The sequence below is a fragment of the Panulirus ornatus genome, chromosome 14 (assembly GCF_036320965.1).
Source record: "Panulirus ornatus isolate Po-2019 chromosome 14, ASM3632096v1, whole genome shotgun sequence".
NCBI classification, from domain to species: domain Eukaryota; kingdom Metazoa; phylum Arthropoda; class Malacostraca; order Decapoda; family Palinuridae; genus Panulirus; species Panulirus ornatus.
In genome coordinates, this window is record NC_092237.1 from 46600471 (window position 1) to 46624110 (window position 23640).

A 23640-nucleotide genomic window follows, 5' to 3' on the forward strand; every position below is an offset into this window, starting at 1 on the left:
AGCCATGTCTTCCACTTGATGGCTACCCTCCTAACACACTGTCCAACACCTTTGTCATCACTGCAGTGGTGGATGTAGCCTCTTGGCTGATGTGTGGGTCTCGTACGCTATCATGATCCTGCCTATTCTACCATACTCCCCAGTGCCCACACTCCTCCCCTCCTGAGGGAGCTTGGCTATCGTGGGGGCCGGGTGGGATAACAAGCCCAACCCACAACGGCCCAGTGCTTATGTCCCTCACCACCGGCGGGGCCGCTCTAGAGCATAGGGCCCGCACCTCTTGAGTCGTAAGGAGGTTTAATCTCAAACAACAAACAAATCCTAATCACGTACGCTGAAGCTGCTGAGGACACAAAACAGGCCACTAACAATTCGTCTGAAACGAGAAGCACAGCCACATCGAAGAACAACACGAATGACTGAAGATTAAACCAACTGTGACATGTTCATGGGGAGCTGCACCGACAGTCTGGCACACACTAGAAGACAACGGAGGCACAAACTATAGACATACCCATCGTATCAACAGCAGAGCAAACATGAAATGCTTCTGGTTGTCACGGAGCCTCAAAGCACCGACACGACTCTTTCTCCACCCATTACTAATGACCCACGCTGACGCTATGTTAGCCCAGATAATATCCTCTCCCACACCGACGACCAACCACGTCCATACACACCCTCGGTACGCCGGGGTTGTAAAGATACCGCACCTACCACACGTATGTACCCAGCAAGCCATCCACATGACTCGAAAAAAAAAATGTACCAAGCAACTGTATACTCAACAACTCTTCTTCCAGTTCTAAACTGTACCTTCCCCTGTCCAACCACTTCTTTCTTCTCTCCGTAACAATTTTCTCTCACTCTCTCTTACACACACACACACACACACACACACACACGCACATATATATATATATATATATATATATATATATATATATATATATATATATATATATATATATATTATCCCTGGGGATAGGGGATTAAGAGTACTTCCCATGTATTCCCTGCGTGTCGTAGAAGGCGACTAAAAGGGGAGGGAGCGGGGGGCTGGAAATCTTCCCCTCTCTCTTTTTTTTTTTTTTTTTTCTTCCAAAAGAAGGAACAGAGAATTGGGCCAGGTGAGGGTATTCCCTCAAAGGCCCAGTCCTTTGTTCTTAACGCTACCTCGCTAATACGGGAAATTGCGAATAGTTTGAAAGAAAAAGAAAGATTATATATATATATATATATATATATATATATATATATATATATATATATATATATATATATATATATATATATATATTTTTTTTTTTTTTTTTTTTTTTTGCTTTGTCGCTGTCTCCCGCGTTTGCGAGGTAGCGCAAGGAAACAGACGAAAGAAATGGCCCAACCCACCCCCATACACATGTTTATACATACGTCCACACACGCAAATATACATACCTACACAGCTTTCCATGGTTTACCCCAGACGCTTCACATGCCCTGATTCAATCCACTGACAGCACGTCAGCCCCGGTATACCACATCGATCCAATTCACTCTATTCCTTGCCCGCCTTTCACCCTCCTGCATGTTCAGGCCGCGACCACACAAAATCTTTTTCACTCCATCTCTCCACCTCCAATTTGGTCTCCCTCTTCTCCTCGTTCCCTCCACCTCCGACACATATATTCTCTTGGTCAATCTTTCCTCACTCATTCTCTCCATGTGCCCGAACCATTTCAAAACACCCTCTTCTGCTCTCTCAACCACGCTCTTTTTATTTCCACACATCTCTCTTACCCTTACGTTACTTACTCGATCAAACCACCTCACACCACACATTTTCCTCAAACATCTCATTTCCAGCACATCCATCCTCCTGCGCACAACTCTATCCATAGCCCACGCCTCGCAACCATACAACATTGTTGGAACCACTATTCCTTCAAACATACCCATTTTTGCTTTCCGAGATAATGTTCTCGATTTCCACACATTCTTCAAGGCTCCCAGGATTTTCGCCCCCTCCCCCACCCTACGATCCACTTCCGCTTCCATGGTTCCATCCGCTGCCAGATCCACTCCCAGATATCTAAAACACTTTACTTCCTCCAGTTTTTCTTCATTCAAACTTACCTCCCAACTGACTTGACCCTCAACCCTACTGTACCTAATTACCATGCTCTTATTCACATTTACTCTTAACTTTCTTCTTTCACACACTTTACCAAACTCAGTCAACAGCTTCTGCAGTTTCTCACATGAATCAGCCACCAGCGCTGTATCATCAGCGAACAACAACTGACTCACTTCCCAAGCTCTCTCATCCCAACACACTTCATACTTGCCCCTCTTTCCAAAACTCTTGCATTCACCTCCCTAACAGCCCCATCCATAAACAAATTAAACAACCATGGAGACATCACACACCCCTGCCGCAAACCTACATTCACTGAGAACCAATCACTTTCCTCTCTTCCTACACGTACACATGCCTTACATCCTCGATAAAAACTTTTCACTGCTTCTAACAACTTGCCTCCCACACCATATATTCTTAATACCTACCACAGAGCATCTCTATCAACTCTATCATATGCCTTCTCCAGATCCATAAATGCTACATACAAATCCATTTGCTTTTCTAAGTATTTCTCACATACATTCTTCAAAGCAAACACCTGATCCACACATTCTCTACCACTTCTGAAACCACACTGCTCTTCCCCAATCTGATGCTCTGTACATGCCTTCACCCTCTCAATCAATACCCTCCCATATAATTTACCAGGAATACTCAACAAACTTATACCTCTGTAATTTGAGCACTCACTCTTATCCCCTTTGCCTTTGTACAATGGCACTATGCACGCATTCCGCCAATCCTCAGGCACCTCACCATGAGTCATACATACATTAAATAACCTTACCAACCAGTCAACAATACAGTCACCCCCTTTTTTAATAAATTCCTCTGCAATACCATCCAAACCTGCTGCCTTGCCGGCTTTCATCTTCCGCAAAGCTTTTACTACCTCTTCTCTGTTTACCAAATCATTTTCCCTAACCCTCTCACTTTGCACACCACCTCGACCAAAACACCCTATATCTGCCACTCTATCATCAAACACATTCAACAAACCTTCAAAATACTCACTCCATCTCCTTCTCACATCACCACTACTTGTTATCACCTCCCCATTTACGCCCTTCACTGAAGTTCCCATTTGCTCCCTTGTCTTACGCACTTTATTTACCTCCTTCCAGAACATCTTTTTACTCTCCCTAAAATTTAATGATACTCTCTCACTCATATATATATATATATATATATATATATATATATATATATATATATATATATATATATATATATATATATAACTGCAGTTGTGTCTGCATCCACTAAGCAATAGACACATGGAGACTACGGGGATACACTGTCTCCCGGGTGAGTTCGACTCTTAGGATCTCCGTCCTCACGAACCACAGTCATATACACCAGTAAGTCTGGGGAGGTCTGTCAGTGCTTGGAGGGATGCGCTGCCGCTCTCCCTCACATCCTACCAACATGGCATCCACCCACACTTAGCACTGCTACAAACCACACTCCCGTATGTACCTCCTCCAGGCGGCTTCCACCTATAACTCCATGACTTACTTACCAAAAGCCTCACAGCCAAAGCGGCCACCCCGACCAGCGCCGAATCCCTCCGCTCTCTCACCACAGCAACACAAGCTCCGTAGCGATACTACAGGATGGGCTGACGGTGTAAGATTGCAAAGCCTTTTATCACCGACAGCATTGCTTCCAGACACACCGCCCACTGATAACACTCACACATTTCAGAATTCAGAGATAAGATAACCCGCACGGAAGAAATCACGGGGATATGTGGAAATGAGACGCGGCCGATACATACGGCCATCTGGGAGAGGAATTCTCTCCCCCCTGTGTAATTACAAAGAGGTTACACCGCATCCAGAAACACTGATGTTCACCCCAGTACACACATGTCAGGAAATACATACGACTTAACCAAAGACGTCAGAGTGGATGTATGGACAATGGAGAAGGTATAGACGACACAACTTATCATCTCTTGAAAGATATAAAAGTGAGAAATCAGTACAGTAGGATAAACAAAAGCGAGTTGAGTAAACTGAAAAATACATATATGAAAAGAAAATGTGGATATGGCAAGCAAAAATCCCACACCGTTCCATATACTTCTCAGCTGCCAACTTCCTAGTTAACGAACAGCCAGCTGGGTTCAGCCATCCAGATGGCAAAGGTTGTTGAGGAAGGTGGGAAGAGACACCAGATACTGAACGATAAATTTAAAGGTGTATCCGTAGGCGAGGGCACAACGACCTCAACACAGGATGGATGACCTAGAAAGCACTGCTTTACTACTGCTGCAGAGACGTGAGTAAGCCTCCTGAAGGATCTCGATCCATGTAAGGCACACAGTCCCTCATGGAAGAGTCTGTCAGTACGTCCACGAGTGAGTTAACTGATCGTTCAAAACGTCGCTGAAATGTTGCTGGATGAGGACTTGGTGCTAAGGGAATAGAAGATAGCAAATGTCATGCGTATATTCAAGGAGAGCGGGATTAAGTGAATGACAGAACATTATCTGTAATGATATATGATCTGTGTAACGCGGGAAAGGATAACCAGAAAGAAACGAATGGTTACTTGCATAGGAGGAAAAAAAAACCGAAAACCCGAGAGGCGACATGGTGCTCACGGAAATGTTGTAATGCTTAACAAACCGTCCACACGTTCGTGACTGTTGTCTTAGATCAACAGGGGATGGATGTGTGGACTGTGTGGTTTTTTTTGGACTGTAGGAAGTCATTCTACGCCATCCCACACAGGAAGAGGATAAAGAGGCTGGGATTTTAGACAGGGATAAGGAAAAGACATCTCTGTTGGATGGGACATTACCGAAGCGGAAGGGATCATGGAACAGACGGGAGACATGGAGGAGAGACTTTTCTAAGTAAGTTGGAGTGAAAAGTGGCGTGCCGCTGGGCTGTCTCAGGACCGATGTTATCTTTAATAGATCCTAATGACTTACTTCGGCTGGACTCATCATTTCACAATAATGCTCAAGTCGGGAAAGAACCAAGTAATGGACAGAAGTACATCACCTTACGGAAAGACTTGAACAAACTTCAGATGTGGCCAGATACCTGGTTGTTGAACTTCAACCCAAGCAACAAAACGTAATGAAGATGGGAAAAACCTGACAGACGCTCAAGATATGACTTTGGTCCGACAAGAAACAAACTACAAGAACCTGTGTAAGAATGGGACCTGAGGGTCAACTAACCTATCGCCAGAAGTCCTCATTAAGAAAAGTGTTAAGGGCGCAAAGAACCTGTTGGTTCCAAGTCCATGGATAAAAGACATGTCCGCAACACTAGCCAGTCCACGGATAAAGGAAATGTCCTCACCTCTAGCCAGGAATAATGTTAGACCTAAATCAGAATGTGTTTTCCAAGTCTGGTCAACACATCCAAGAGCAAAAATATCTAACTGAGAAGGTTCAGAGGAGGGCAAGGCAGAAGGCACCTGAAGTAAGAGGGATGAGTTAAAGAGGCTCCCATCATGGGAGAGAGGAACATAGTTACACAGATACACAAATCACACAGACCCAAGGTCCAAACAAGGTGGTCTAGCCTTAACACTACCTAAAAAAAAAAAAAAAAAAAAACTCCCTTCAAAAGCAGAAAAAGAAAAGGATGACAAAGCATAGATTCTCTCCACACCCTCCGGCAACACGCCATACGGAAAACAGGAAGGGAAAAAAATACCTTGCAGGATTAATATGCTTGAAGGAAATCTTTTTATAGGAAAGTCATGAGGTAATAAAATGAAGATGAATATGTCACGCACCCCATCACCAACGACATGCATCCCTTAACTTCTTGTTATAAACACTTAGAAGACCACCGATCTTACATTAGTGAGCTAGTCGACCGAGAGAAGCCATCTTGAATCGACGAGCCGCGGGTGATCGGACGGCAGACACTGCCAGAGACGCGAGTGAGGTCCTGTACAACAGCCACAGCCACCGCTCAACTCAGGTCGCGCCGACGAGGTGAGGCTACTACAGCCCAGCCCGAACACTTCCAGCAACGTTGGATCTGTAGCCACCTCTCACGCCACTCAACAGTCCCCGAGGAATCAAGTTACCATAATCGACCTGGCCTGCGAGCACCGCCGCTGAGGACGTGGCACCCCCCACGGAAACGTAGACGTGGCACCCCTGCGGGGACGTGGCCGAGGATAGTCTTTGTAAACACTGCGGGGCACCTATGCCTGACCTTGTCCTTCGACCACAGAGCCTCATTCAGCTGTCACACTATGACAGCGGCGAACTGGCCTATACCTGCACCAATGCGATAGTAAAGCACTATTATCTATGACAGTGATAACATTGTAATAAATCTTAAATAAAATCAAAGTGACAAGAACATGAAGTGAAGTGACCTTAACTCCAACACCGAACGACCAGGAACTACCAAAGCATCCCAGAGACGTCCTTCCACAACGTAAGTATTCATAAGTTCGCATAAGACCTTGTTGCTGTGACTGGCTGAACGGATGGTACTAACACCAGCTGATCTGTACAAGACTACTGGATGCTTTCCATGCCTTAGATTAGATCCACTGAAACACATGTACTATATATATATATATATATATATATATATATATATATATATATATATATATATATATGGGATGTATTTAGGGAATCGGTGATGGATTGCGCAAAAGATGCTTGTGGCATGAGAAGCGTGGGAGGTGGGTTGATTAGAAAGGGTAGTGAGTGGTGGGATGAAGAAGTAAGAGTATTAGTGAAAGAGAAAAGAGAGGCATTTGGACGATTTTTGCATGGAAAAAATGCAATTGAGTGGGAGATGTATAAAAGAAAGAGACAGGAGGTCAAGAGAAAGGTGCAAGAGGTGAAAAAGAGGGCAAATTAGAGTTGGGGTGAGAGAGTATCATTAAATTTTAGGGAGAATAAAAAGATGTTCTCGAAGGAGGTAAATAAAGTGCGTAAGACAAGGGAGCAAATGGGAACTTCAGTGAAGGGCGCAAATGGGGAGGTGATAACAAGTAGTGGTGATGTCAGAAGGAGATGGAGTGAGTATTTTGAAGGTTTGTTGAATGTATTTGATGATAGAGTGGCAGATATAGGGTGTTTTGGTCGAGGTGGTGTGCAAAGTGAGAGGGCTAGGGAAAATGATTTGGTAAACAGAGAAAAGGTAGTAAAAGCTTTGCGGAAGATGAAAGCCGGCAAGGCAGCAGGTTTGGATGGTATTGCAGCGGAATTTATTAAAAAAGAGGGTGACTGTATTGTTGACTGGTTGGTAAGGTTATTTAATGTTTGTATGACTCATGGTGAGGAGCCTGAGGATTGGCGGAATGCGTGCATAGTGCCATTGTACAAAGGCAAAGGGGATAAGAGAGAGAGCTCAAATTACAGAGGTATAACTTTGTAGAGTATTCCTGGTAAATTATATGGGAGGGTATTGATTGAGAGGGTGAAGGCATGTACAGAGCATCAGATTGGGGAAGAGCAGTGTGGTTTCAGAAGTGGTAGAGGATGTGTGGATCAGGTGTTTGCTTTGAAGAATGTATTTGAGAAATACTTAGAAAAGCAAATGGATTTGTATGTAGCATTTATGGATCTGGAGAAGGCATATGATAGAGTTGACAGAGATGCTCTGTGGAAGGTATTAAGAATATATGGTGTGGGAGGCAAGTTGTTAGAAGCAGTGAAAAGTTTTTATCGAGGATGTAAGGCATGTGTAAGTGTAGAAAGAGAGGAAAGTGATTGGTTCTCAGTGAATGCAGGTTTGCGGCAGGGGTGTGTGATGTCTCCATGGTTGTTTAATTTGTTTATGGATGGGGTTGTTAGGGAGGTGAATGCAAGAGTTTTGGAAAGAGGGGCAAGTATGAAGTCTGTTGTGGATGAGAGAGCTTGGGAAGTGAGTCAGTTGTTGTTCGCTGATGATACAGCGCTGGTGGCTGATTCATGTGAGAAACTGCAGAAGCTGGTGACTGAGTTTGGTAAAGTGTGTGAAAGAAGAAAGTTAAGAGTAAATGTGAATAAGAACAAGGTTATTAGGTACAGTAGGGTTGAGGGTCAAGTCAATTGGGAGGTAAGTTTGAATGGAGAAAAACTGGAGGAAGTAAAGTGTTTTAGATATCTGGGAGTGGATCTGGCAGCGGATGGAACCATGGAAGCGGAAGTGAATCATAGGGTGGGGGAGGGGGCGAAAATCCTGGGAGCCTTGAAGAATGTGTGGAAGTCGAGAACATTATTTCGGAAAGCAAAAATGGGTATGTTTGAAGGAATAGTGGTTCCAACAATGTTGTATGGTTGCGAGGCGTGGGCTATGGATAGAGTTGTGCGCAAGAGGGTGGATGTGCTGGAAATGAGATGTTTGAGGACAATGTGTGGTGTGAGGTGGTTTGATCGAGTAAGTAATGTAAGGGTAAGAGAGATGTGTGGAAATAAAAAGAGCGTGGTTGAGAGAGCAGAAGAGGGTGTTTTGAAATGGTTTGGGCACATGGAGAGAATGAGTGAGGAAAGATTGACCAAGAGGATATATGTGTCGGAGGTGGAGGGAACGAGGAAAGTGGGAGACCAAATTGGAGGTGGAAAGATGGAGTGAAAAAGATTTTGTGTGGTCGGGGCCTGAACATGCAGGAGGGTGAAAGGCGGGCAAGGAATAGAGTGAATTGGATCGATGTGGTATACCGGGGCTGACGTGCTGTTAGTGGATTGAATCAGGGCATGTGAAGCGTCTGGGGTAAACCATGGAAAGTTGTGTGGGGCCTGGATGTGGAAAGGGAGCTGTGGTTTCGGGCATTATTGCATGACAGCTAGAGACTGAGTGTGAACGAATGGGGCCTTTGTTGTCTTTTCCTAGTGCTACCTCGCACACATGAGGGGGGAGGGGGATGGTATTCCATGTGTGGCGAGGTGGCGATGGGAATGAATAAAGGCAGACAGTGTGAATTGTGTGCATGGTTATATATGTATGTGTCTGTGTGTGTATATATATGTGTACATTGAGATGTATAGGTATGTATATTTGCGTGTGTGGACGTGTATGTATATACATTGTGTATGGGGGTGGGTTGGGCCATTTCTTTCGTCTGTTTCCTTGCGCTACCTCGCAAACGCGGGAGACAGCGACAAAGCAAGATAAATAAAAATAAATATATATATACCTAGGGATAGGGAGAAAGAATACTTCCCACGTATTCCCAGTGTGTCGTCGAAGGTGACTAAAAGGGGAGGGAGTAGGGGTCTGGAAATCCTCCCGTCTCGTTTTTTATTTTTTAAAAGAAGGAGCAGAGAAGGGGGCCAAATGAGGATATTCCCTCTAAGGCCCAGTCCTCTGTTCTTAATGCTACCTCGCTAACGCGGGAAATAACGAATATGTATGAAATATATATATATATATATATATATACATATAAACCCCCAACGGCCAGGATCGAACCCGGGACCCCTGTGCAACAGGGTTATGATCGTCCCCAAAAGGGAAATGACTATTCGAATACTATGTACTCGAATACCCTTCGTATCATGTTCGTGAGCAACGGGTCTACACCGGGCATTTCCCCTCAGGCTCACACCGGTGTAGACCCCGTTGCTCACCAACGTAAGACGAAGAGTATTCGAGTAAATAGTATTCGAACTGTCATTTCCTTATTGGGGGCGATCATAGCCTAGCGGTAGCGTTCCCGCCTGTTGCAAAGGGGTCCCGGGTTGGAGGTTTGTATGTTCTATGAAGGTGCGCGTTCAAATGCACTTTGTTCATATAGATATATATAAATTTTGTGTGTATCTTTGATTAATTACGATAATCATTTTACACATGCTATGATCGGCGATATACGACTGAGGAGGAAGGTATCCGTGGCAACAGGCAAATCTCAGCTTATCACCGGTAGGATCATGACACGAGATTTGATCAAGACCTTCAAGTTCCTTCATCAAACTGACGCAGTCAATACTGAACATTTCTTCGAAGCATAAGAAAAGGGGGGCAACAATAGGTCATCGCATGAAATTAAGCAAGAAACTTCTTGGAAGTAATACACAGACGAACTGACATAGCACAGGATGAGACTGTCACTGTAGGCGGTGTACTGAAGTTTAATGAGGAGGTTTATGACAGAAGAGACAGATCAACAGACTGGGGGCTTAATGTGTGTAGTTCTCCCTCCTCGTTATTGTACAGAGAGGGACTTTACACACACACACACACACACACACACTATGGGCCCTCACGACTAGGAGATCTCCTTTCCCGAACAGTACCCATATGGGATAAGTAGCAGGGGAGGAGCGGGAGCAAGAGTTCGGGAAGCTACATACACGTAGGATTTACACCCTCACAGAAGGGAGGTGGCAGGCAACCATCGACCAAGCAGCTACTACCGCCTGGGTATCGGGAGGGTTCGTAGGGTCAGCGCAAGTAACACAGCACGTCAGTGACTGTCAAGTTCCCCTCCACGGCCCACGTTGCTGTCTTTCTTTCAGCCTCACAAGCATTTGGGTTGCTGGCAATCAGTCCGTAAACACACACTCACGACGTATAACTCTAAATTCTTTACCGTTTACCCGAACATTTTCCTGCAGTGAGCGCTACACGCTAGACCTGCCCGAAAGGCAAAATCTCTTCAAAGGTAAAAGGATTCTGTTCAAGATAGATGGAGCCTGGACGATGGGTGACTTCAATCCCCATGCTGTACAAACAGGTAATTAAGGAAAGGATGAAAGCATGTCTTGAATATTATAAGCTCACTGGCCTTCATCAGGGAAATTTAAACACACCAAAGATAATCTACATAATACTAAGTTATTTTACCAGGAGTTCTAAAGGTCTTACGCTCAGTCGTCTTTCATTTTCTCAGACTTACTGGAAATGTTAGCAACGATGAGAGGTTCATAACATGTTACCAGGTACATTTGCGTCTACCCCGCCAGCCACCTGCCTCCCTCCTCCGTCAGGCGAAGCATTCGTCCTCAGAGAACACGCCTCAGCCTCAGGAAAGAGGGAAGCTCCTCTGTCATGCGCCATGAGCGTACCAAGAACATGCATTTGGTTCAGTGCACCGTTGGAAACTCGTTTCTCATGTACTGTGCGTGCATTAAGAACACGCCCCTGGTTCAGTAAACCGTAGACAACTAGTTCCTCAGACTCGGTTCAAGGCAGCATCATGAGGCTGGATAGAGAGGTGGCATCTGTACAAGAACTACGCCACCCCCCGACCTACAGCCATTGCTTCAACGTCTTGTAGGAATGTTTTGTGTCAGTGTTTGTGCATCTGTATCTGAATGAAGTACCTCTGGGTCTTAGACTGGTTCTCGTGTGTAGTCCATGACTACACACATGGTGGTGTGGGACACAGCATTCTCTGGGATCTTCCACAATGGACTTTACCAAACAATACATCAACTGACTTTTTTTTTTTTCATACTTCAACCTCTCCTGAGAACAACGGTCCGACCCATGGCATCTGACCTGACCTTTAGGAGTCACGTTAAAGGTCACTCCATCACATTCAAGATTATATATATATACAAGAGGACATACAGCACACCATCTCTGCATTCCTTGTGAGGAGCCCCATTTTCGCTCCCGCCTTGCGTGGCGACCCACAGACCTTCAGACCCAACACACTTCCTGTTCAGGAGAGGGAGAGGATGCTCCAGGGAGAGCCAACAAAAGATGCAGGACGGGAGTGAGAGCGTGGGAGTCCGTTCCACGGTGCAATGGACGCAACACGAGTCTGGGTGATACGGCGACGCCCGGACACGACCGGATACATGCGGAAATAGCAAGGCCGTGGCTCTGGTCCCAAGAGACGAGGTTCAAGTCGTGCGTGGTAGGATGCAGGAAGGGTAATGGTGTGGGAAAATCAGGCCTGGCGAAGTGAGGGTGGTAGGGAGCAAGTCACGGCCCGGTGCGACAACAGGGATTCAGCAGCTGAGGGAAAGGGTCGTTCCATATAGATGTGGAAGAACCTACATTCAAGAAAGGTGATTGGGAAATCGCAATGAACTGCAAGCCTATCTCATTACCAAGTGTGACCTACTGTAAAACACTGGAAAAGATGATCAGCAAATAAACGACCGATGGCTTGAAAAGGAGAAATGACCAAACTGGTTGACAACACGGCATCAGGAAAATAAAGCAGTACGTTACGAATCTCCCTAGATTTCTACAACATATCTAAGCTCCATATCTTAGATCAATGAGACAGAGGGGTAGACTCAGTATCGTGTACCTAGACTGTCATGAAACTTTTGACACCGTGCCCCACGGGAGGGTGATTAGGAAGGCTGAGCTTCAGGCAAGAGTAAGGAGTGGGGAAGATCGTTCTTCAAATGGACTGCGGTCACAAGTGGCGTGCCACAGGCCCCGATCTCGGGCCCACTTCTGTTCTTATTGTACGTAAGTGAACCGCCTGACGGACTGAGCTCATTACCTAAACATATTTGCTGATAATTCTGAAATCATGAGAGATAAGAAATGACGACGACTACGTCAGCTTAAAGGTGGTTTTGAACACACTTCTAAGTTGGTCCGATAAACAGATGATGACATTCAATCCGAGGAAGCGCACGGCAATCAGGACGGGACACAGTGCAAGCAAGCTTTGATGCTCTTAGTAACCAGCGGGAAACAAATTACAGAATCTCTCCACGTCGCCAGAAATGCACACCACGAGAACTGTGTGGGAGGGCAAGTGTGTCTGCCGGCATACACTAGCAGTGAAGTACATGGATGAGGAATGGTTTAGTAAGTTATCCACGATATAATGACTGACAAAACTGGATCAAACTTCGAGTGTCTGGTCACAGCATCTAAAGAAACACAAACGTCTGACTGAGATGGTCCACAGAAGAGCAACTTTAAGATGTGACCTGATTTAAGACAGCTGAGCTACAGTGGGAGGCTGATGTCTCCAGACCTGTCCACTATGGAGGTGAGAAGAGGGAAAGAGGGAGGGGAGGTGAGTACAGCCTTCCCGCCATGGAGGTGAGAAGAAGCAGGAGCTGGACCTAAGTATAGCCTGTTTCTAAGTCATTTTGAATGATGGTGACAGTGACCACTTTCTTTTTTTTTTTTTTTTACAAGATACAGTCCCAGAATGATCAAAAGCCACGACAAGAAGCTAATTAATAAGGGTCTTAATATGACGTCATGGTTTAGTGTAAGCATACTGGATGGATGGAAAAAGCTCAAACAGCTCCGGCAGTTTTTGAAGGTTAGAAATATTATTTCCTGTACAAAGTTCAAGAGATGGGAGCCCTATGACTGTTGAACTCTCTCGCCATACTGTGCAAATAGGTAATCACAACACACACACACACACACACACACACACACACACACACATATATATATATATATATATATATATATATATATATATATATATATATATATATATATATATATATATATATTTTTTTTTTTTTTTTTTTTTTGCTTTGTCGCTGTCTCCCGCGTTTGCGAGGTAGCGCAAGGAAACAGACGAAAGAAATGGCCCAACCCACCCCCATACACATGTATATACATACGTCCACACACGCAAATATACATACCTACACAGCTTTCCATGGTTTACCCCAGACGCTTCACATGCCCTGATTCAATCCACTGACAGCACGTCAACCCCGGTATACCACATCGCTCCAATTCACTCTATTCCTTGCCCTCCTTTCACCCTCCTGCATGTTCAGGCCCCGACCACACAAAATCTTTTTCACTCCATCTCTCCACCTCCAATTTGGTCTCCCTCTTCTCCTCGTTCCCTCCACCTCCGACACATATATTCTCTTGGTCAATCTTTCCTCACTCATTCTCTCCATGTGCCCGAACCATTTCAAAACACCCTCTTCTGCTCTCTCAACCACGCTCTTTTTATTTCCACACATCTCTCTTACCCTTACGTTACTTACTCGATCAAACCACCTCACACCACACATTGTCCTCAAACATCTCATTTCCAGCACATCCATCCTCCTGCGCACAACTCTATCCATAGCCCACGCCTCGCAACCATACAACATTGTTGGAACCACTATTCCTTCAAACATACCCATTTTTGCTTTCCGAGATAATGTTCTCGACTTCCACACATTCTTCAAGGCTCCCAGAATTTTCGCCCCCTCCCCCACCCTATGATCCACTTCCGCTTCCATGGTTCCATCCGCTGCCAGATCCACTCCCAGATATCTAAAACACTTCACTTCCTCCAGTTTTTCTCCATTCAAACTCACCTCCCAATTGACTTGACCCTCAACCCTACTGTACCTAATAACCTTGCTCTTATTCACATTTACTCTTAACTTTCTTCTTTCACACACTTTACCAAACTCAGTCACCAGCTTCTGCAGTTTCTCACATGAATCAGCCACCAGCGCTGTATCATCAGCGAACAACAACTGACTCACTTCCCAAGCTCTCTTATCCCTAACAGGACTTCATACTTGCCCCTCTTTCCAAAACTCTTGCATTCATCTCCCTAACAACCCCATCCATAAACAAATTAAACAACCATGGAGACATCACACACCCCTGCCGCAAACCTATATATATATATATATATATATATATATATATATATATATATATATATATATATATATATATATATATATATATATATATATTTTATACTAATCGCCATTTCCCGCAGTAGCGAGGTAGCGTTAAGAACAGAGGATGAGGACTGGGCCTTTGAGGGAATATCCTCACCTGGCCCCTTTCTCTGTTTCTTCTTTTTGGGAAAAAAAAAAAGAAAAGAAAATGAGGGGAGGATTTCCAGCCTCCCGCTCCCTTCCCTTTTAGTCGCCTACTACGACACGCAGGGAATACGTGGGAAGTATTCTTTCTCCCCTATCCCCAGGGATAATATATATATATATATATATATATATATATATATATATATATATATATATATATATATATATATATTACAGAAGGCAAGTACTCATCCCCGATTCTCACTCGTCTTACGAGTACCCATTCTCCACACACACACATACACACACTCACAAATTAGACGTTAGACATTTGCTTCTATGGTTATCTTTTAAAGATATAAAACACTTTAAAAAAATACAGTAACATTTCTATCATGAAGACGAAACTAAATCACTTTACGTAATCAGATATGAAACTAACGTCTCGACACCTCTGGGCTTCGTTTGCTTGCTCCTGCAGGTGCAGAACGGTGGAATGGCAATGTTCAGTGGTATAACCTCTCACCCAGACATCTTTCCATCTTTCTTCTTCTTACCTCTCGTATTGCCAACACAACCTTCCTGATCAATACCAATATATCTTCGTGGAAATATATCACTTCAACAGCCAGCAATATGTATTCGGCCGAAAAAAAAAAAAAAACTGAAGTACTGGCAACTTTATATGTTGGGGGAGAGGGAGGTGGTGGGGGGTTAGTCATCGTGCGCCTGGCAACTGTGTATGGGGGTTAGTCATCGTGCCTCTGGCAACTTCCTTGGGGTATCTAAACAAACAAGACAGGAACACCTGTTTATAGCGCAGAAGCAGTCACACAACTTTGCTAACACTATGATTAAAGAGAACTGTATTACAACTCTTATCAATAAACAATATGATTATATAAAAAAGTAAGGGAAATTTAACTCAATTCCATTACGATTATACTCTCAAAGCCACATCAGTTTCCCAAGGTGTTGCGCTGTTGGATTTGACTGAATAACATGAAAGGAATGCAATGCACCACCACAATCTAGAAATGTTTGTAAAATATGCGGCTAATGTAACAATCACACAAGTCAAGACTTTGTACATGTCTTAAATAGAATTTCTGTTTAATTCTGCTGTTGGCATACTTTCTCTAAAGGGAATATCTACGTACATTAATCTCTGTTCAGTGAGGTGGAGGAGAGGGCAACTGAAGTTCGAAAAATCAGAGACCTTGACATCTTAAAGACAAGGAAAGGTAGGGGAATAACACAACTCAGGAACCAACATCTACAACAGCGAATCAAGGAGAGACAGAGGAACACCTGAGGACGGTCACACCTGAGTAATGAACATCCTACATGACCAGGAAAGATGAGGGAGGTGGGATCCCTGAGGACGAAAACATCTAAGTATTGAACATCCTACATGACCAGAAAAGATGAGGGTGGGATCCCTGAGGACGAAAACATCTAAGTATTGAACATCCTACATGACCAGAAAAGATGAGGGTGGGATCCCTGAGGACGAAAACATCTAAGTATTGAACATCTTACATGACCAGAAAAGATGAGGGTGGGATCCCTGAGGACGGAAACACCAGAGTAATGAACATCCTACATGACCAGGAAAGATGAGGGGGGGGGATCCCTGAGGACGGAAACACCAGAGTAATGAACATCCTACATGACCAAGAAAGATGAGGGGAGGTCCCTGAGGACGGAAACACCAGAGTAATGAACATCCTACATGACCAGGAAAGATGAGGGGAGGTCCCTGAGGACGGAAACACCTGAGTGGTGAACATCCTACATGACCAGAAAAGGTGAGGGTGTTGGGGTATCCCCGAGGACGGAGACACCCACGCACCGAGCATCTACACCAAGGAAACGCGTGAAGGAATGTGTCGAGTCATGCGCTTCTGTCAAAAACTAGCTCGCCGGACATTACCGTCTCTACGTAGACAACAACCTTCCAATATATATATATATATATATATATATATATATATATATATATATATATATATATATATATATACAGAGAGAGAGAGAGAGAGAGAGAGAGAGAGAGAGAGAGAGAAAGAGAGAGAGAGAGAGAGAGAGAGAGAGAGAGAGAGAGAGAGAGAGAGAGAGAGAGAGAGAGAGAGAGAGGTGGTGATAGGTGGAGCTACAATCTCAGTGGGGGAGACTACTGGCGATAGGTGGTGCGTCACATCCCAGTGGGGGAGACCACTGGCGATAGGTGGACCTACACATCTCAGTGGAGGTGACTACTGGCGATAGGTGGAGCTACACATCTCAGTGGAGGTGACTACTGGCGATAGGTGGACCTACACATCTCAGTGGAGGTGACTACTGGCGATAGGTGGACCTACACAACTCAGTGGAGGTGACTACTGGCGATAGGTGGAGCTACACATCTCAGTGGAGGTGACTACTGGCGATAGGTGGACCTACACATCTCAGTGGGGGAGACTACTGGCGATAGGTGGTGCGTCACATCCCAGTGGGGGAGACCACTGGCGATAGGTGGACCTACACATCTCAGTGGAGGTGACTACTGGCGATAGGTGGACCTACACATCTCAGTGGAGGAGACTACTGGCGATAGGTGGTGCGTCACATCCCAGTGGGGGAGACCACTGGCGATAGGTGGACCTACACATCTCAGTGGAGGTGACTACTGGCGATAGGTGGAGCTACACATCTCAGTGGAGGTGACTACTGGCGATAGGTGGAGCTACACATCTCAGTGGGGGAGACTACTGGCGATAGGTGGACCTACACATCTCAGTGGGGGAGACTACTGGCGATAGGTGGACCTACACATCTCAGTGGGGGAGACTACTGGCGATAGGTGGACCTACACATCTCAGTGGAGGTGACTACTGGCGATAGGTGGAGCTACACATCTCAGTGGAGGAGACTACTGGCGATAGGTGGACCTACACATCTCAGTGGAGGTGACTACTGGCGATAGGTGGAGCTACACATCTCAGTGGGGGAGACTACTGGCGATAGGTGGACCTACACATCTCAGTGGAGGAGACTACTGGCGATAGGTGGAGCTACACATCTCAGTGGGGGAGACTACTGGCGATAGGTGGTGCGTCACATCCCAGTGGGGGAGACCACTGGCGATAGGTGGAGCTACACATCTCAGTGGAGGAGACTACTGGCGATAGGTGGAGCTACACATCTCAGTGGAGGAGACTACTGGCGATAGGTGGAGCTACACATCTCAGTGGGGGAGACTACTGGCGATAGGTGGAGCTACACATCTCAGTGGAGACTACTGGCGATAGGTGGACCTACACATCTCAGTGGAGGAGACTACTGGCGATAGGTGGAGCCTACACATCTCAGTGGAGGAGACTACTGGCGATAGGTGGAGCTACACATCTCAGTGGAGGAGACTACTGGCGATAGGTGGAGCTACACATCTCAGTGGAGGAGACTACTGGCGATAGGTGGACCTACACATCTCAGTGGAGGAGACTACTGGCGATAGGTGGTGCGTCACATCCCAGTGGGGGAGACCACTGGCGACACAATAGCCGGATGCTGGTGCCACAGACTGTTCTGGGTCGTCCAATGACAACATGGCCGGTTACGTTCCACTTAACCGACGATCAATACCTAACGAAGTTTCCAGCTGTTTTCGTTCACTAGCGACGCTCTTCAAAATGGAAGAATGTTCACCCCAAACAGTTCTTTACGTGGGGGAACAAAAACTCCCACTAAACCTCTTGAAGTAAAACACTTTAGGTGCAACTAAACCTCTTTAAATAAAACACTTTAGGTGTAACTAAACCTCTTTAAGTAAAACACTTTAGGTGCAACTAAACCTCTTTAAGTAAAACACTTTAGGTGCAACTAAACCTCTTTAAGTAAAACACTTTAGGTGCAACTAAACCTCTTGAAGTAAAACACTTTAGGTGCAACTAAACCTCTTTAAATAAAACACTTTAGGTGTAACTAAACCTCTTTAAGTAAAACACTTTAGGTGCAACTAAACCTCTTTAAGTAAAACACTTTAGGTGCAACTAAACCTCTTTAAGTAAAACACTTTAGGTGCAACTAAACCTCTTTAAATAAAACACTTTAGGTGCAACTAAATCTTTCTAAGTAAAACACTTTAGGTGCAACTAAACCTCTTTAAGTAAAACACTTTAGGTGCAACTAAACCTCTTTAAGTAAAACACTTTAGGAGCAACTAAACCTCTTTAAGTAAAACACTTTAGGTGCAGCTAAACCTCTTTCAGCAAAACACTTTAGGTGCAACTAAACCTCTTCAAGTAAAACACACCAGGTGCAACTAAATCTCTTTAAGTAAAACACTTTAGGTGCAACTAAACCTCTTTAAGTAAAACACATTAGGTGCAACTAAATCTCTTTAAGTAAAACACTTTAGGTGCAACTAAACCTCTTTAAGTAAAACACATTAGGTGCAACTAAATCTCTTTAAGTAAAACACTTTAGGTGCAACTAAACCTAATCAAGTAAAATACTTAAGGTGCAACTAAACCTCTTTAAGTAAAACACTTTAGGTACACCTAAAGTGTTTTACTTAAAGAGGTTTAGTTACACCTTAAGTGTTTTACCTTTTATTCTTATATTTTTTGACCATCGAAACATTACCACTAAACTTGTCTTAAGTGAGAGGCACAAATGACCCGTGACCTTCTTTCAAGCACCAAACGTACCTCCTCAACATTCAGTATTCATCATCCTTCCTCTACTAAACACTTCCTAAAGAAGGAAACATTCTCCTCTGGCAGTTCTCAGGAGCACCAGACGTTCCCACTTACCAGCTCGAAAATATCAAACGCTCACAATGGACCTTTCTCAGTGCTAAACATTCCGTCAGATACCAAATATTCTCACAATACCTTTTTAAGTGGAAAAAAATCCAATAAGACCGTTCTAAAGTACAAAATATCCCTCCTTTTTAAGCACAAAACTTTCTTGTTAACACCTTTTAAGTAGCACACACACCATATGAACCGGTCATTATGTACTTAACATTTCTACTTAACAGTCAAGTACTTCCTAATCATTTCTGCTCAGCGGTCCTTTCCATATCAAACATTCCCACTAAACAGTTCATCAGATGCCATACATTTCCACTCTAAAATAGACACATGACGCCTTGATCACATCAGCGCGACCTTTGAGCACGATCGTTCAAAACCTTGACCATGATGGCCTGACCTCTGACCCCTGGCCCCAACGGGTTTAAGATCAGAGGCCAGTCCATCATGCTCGAGGATCGTAACGTCGTGCTCAAGGGTCGTAACGTCGTGCTCAAGGGTCGTAACGTTGTGCTCAAAGGTCGTAACGTCGTGCTCAAAGGTCGTAACGTCGTGCTCAAGGGTCGTAACGTCGTGCTCAAGGGTTGTAACGACGTGCTCAAGGGTCGTAACGTCGTGCTCAAGGGTCGTAACGTCGTGCTGAAGGGTCGTAACGTCGTGTTCACGAACTGTGATGTTGTACTCAAGGGTTGTACCGCCGTGCTCAAGGGTCGTAACGTCGTGCTCAAGGGTCTTAACGTCGTGCTCAAGGGTCGTAACGTCGTGCTCAAGGGTTGTAACGTCGTGCTCAAGGGTCGTAACGTCGTGCTCAAGGGTTGTACCGCCGTGCTCAAGGGTCGTAACGTCGTGCTCAAGGGTTGTAACGCCGAGCTAAAGGGTCGTAACGTCGTGCTCAAGGGTTGTAACGTCGTGCTCAAGGGTCGTAACGTCGTGCTCAAGGCTTGTAACGTCGTGCTCAAGGGTCGTAACGTCGTGATCAAGGGTCGTAACGTCGTGATCAAGGGTTGTAACGTCGTGCTCAAGGGTCTTAACGTCGTGCTCAAGGGTCGTAACGTCGTGCTCAAGGGTCGTAACGTAGTGCTCAAGGGTTGTAATGTCGTGCTCAAGGGTCGTAACGTCGTGCTCAAGGGTCGATGTCGTGCTCAAGGGTCGTAACGTCGTGCTCAAGGGTCGTAACGTCGTGCTCAAGGGTCGTAACGTTGTAATCAAGGGTCGTAACGTCGTAATCAAGGGCTGTACTCAAAAGACCTGATCCCACGAGTTATCCAAGACCACAACAGGCCTGGAGTTAATCTCTCATTTCAGTTACCTTCAACTTAAACATATCAAATACGTGATCGGGAATATCCATTCCTTCGAAATCATTTATAAAACCAGTTGGACAAATATACTGGCCAGCCATAATTCACCAGATAAACTTGTATAATAAATTGGGATTGTTCAGTAAAATACGTTCAAGTAGGGACCAATTTTAAGTGTCTGTTAGTGATGGACGTGCCACACCGGGACTCATGAAGGTGCAGGATTTGGCAACAGTGCACGAGGAAGAGCAGAGTTCGATTACGCTCCTCCCTCGTGTTCAACCCGTCTGAGCACGACGGTGCGACCCCTCGAGCACGACCATGGCAAGAGCCCTGAGAAGGACAGTACGGCCCTTGGGTACAATGCACCGTTTAGGGCACGGTGAAGGGTCAGGCTATCATACTACGCGGGTCGTACCATCGCACTTAGGTGGTAGTACCGTCCTCCTCAGGGGGTTAAGTTATTATAACAGCCATTTCCGCTGGGTCTGTAGCCCAGGTCGACGTACAACTATCAAGGGTAATTACTTTAATTCTCTTCAAGGTAACTGGTTCGATATTATCGTACAACTATTAAGGGTAATTACTTCAATTCTCTTCAAGGTAACTGGTGCGATATTATCATGTCTTTGTCTTCACTACGCCAAGATATGATGATGTCACTCGTCTACCAGCTGCTCACAATCTACCAGTTTGCTGACTATTCGTCTACCAACTGCAGTTACTTATCTACTAGCTGCTGCCATTCGTCTACCAGCTGCTATCATTCGTCTATCAGCTGCTACCACTAGTCTACCAGCTGCTATCACTCGTCTATCAGCTGCTACCACTAGTCTACCAGCTGCTATCACTCGTCTATCAGCTGCTACCACTAGTCTACCAGCTGCTGTCAAAACAGCTTGGCCATCTAGTGCATTCTGTGGATTTATGGATTCGACAACAAATAATACATAATGTGACCCTTGTGATACATAATACATATGTATACAGATCTTACCACATGCTCACAAGTACATACATACGTACTTACACCACACGCAACGCACACACACATATACACAACACACACACACACACACACACACACACACACGTAGGGATGACTAAATGAATGGAAAAATAAAACTGTAAATTTGGACAGCATACAGAAAAATATATAAAAAAAAAGTTGTGCGTGATTAGGCAAAGTTCAAGCGATGGGGCCTCTCACGAGTGAAGAACTCCCTCCCAGTACGATAAACACAGGCAGTGACGGTCTTCGTCATAAAGATTGACATGGTTAGGTTATGCATACATATACAATAAATATCTATGGAAACATAACACACAAACATATATATATATATATATATATATATATATATATATATATATATATATATATATATATATATATATATATATATTGGAAAGGATCACAATTTCGCACGTAATCAGGATATTCCTAGGAGTCCACGGGGAAAATGAAACACGATGTGTTTCATTTTCCCCGTGGACTCATAGGTATATATATATATATATATATATATATATATATATATATATATATGCACAGGCGTGTCTTCCTGTAAGATCAATATCACAAATTACGATTTTTTCTTTCCTAAATCTACAAAGTTCTTCAACAATAGTTTTGTTATGTACACTAACGTTCCCCTGTGCTTTTAAAACATAGTTCTGATAACAGGTGGGAGCGTGGGGTATGAAAATCCTTTCCTACTGTATTATTCCCTTCCAAAAAGAGAGAACAAAGGAAGGAGCCACGTGGGGATTTTCCTCGAAGACTCCCTCGGTCGTCTTTTCCTCAAGCTGCCTCGATAAGATGGGAAAGAGTGAAAACGTAGGAAGGAAACGCATTCCCCAGTGTAACGGACATACAAATGGTTTTTAAATTCTGTGACTTGAAGTGGGTGAGGCCTCTCTCTCTCTCTCTCTCTCTCTCTCTCTCTCTCTCTCTCTCTCTCCATGCTGTTAGGTGCATATTGTGTCTTGATGGTTACTAGATTATCATTATCATTATTATCATCATATATCACTGTTATTGTTGGTTATTATTATTATTATCACTATTATTATTATTATTATTATTATCATTATTATTATTACAATAAACTCAGACATAATACTGAGTGTCACCACAGAGACCAGTGTGCCTTGTTTTTGTACACGTGTCTGCTGCCCTGAGCAAAAACAGACGGTAATTTCCCCGAGCCAAGCTTACAAGGATCACATTTCGTAGTCAACAAAGGAAGGTCGTGCAGCGGACCATATGAAACACACACTTATTCCCATGTCTTTAATCATGTCCTCCCACTGGGAGGTAATCCGTAATATGACTTTCAGTAAAAATCGGAGCCCTATGAACGTACAACTCCCTCGCCGTACTGAACAAATGGGCAATTACTATGCTAACCGGTGACACAAATCGAACTTCCCAATTACGAACGAATGCAATTAATAATGTGGACTTTGTGGGAGTGGGGAGGCGGTAAGGTGAACACCAGGTGTCATGTTACAGTCATGAACGAACTGGGAGACAAAGGAGGAAAAAAAAAGAAGACAAAGAAGTATTAAGGAACACGATGCATGGTGGTAATACTGAGGGAGGGAGAATTAACGAAGGTGTGGTTCAGGCTGGGGCAACTGTGTCGTTGCAGGTGCACATTGGTCACCTACAGTGGGGAAAAAAAAAACCCCCCAGGGAAAAAGGGGGAAAAAAATTTAAAACCCGGGAAAAATTTTTTCCCA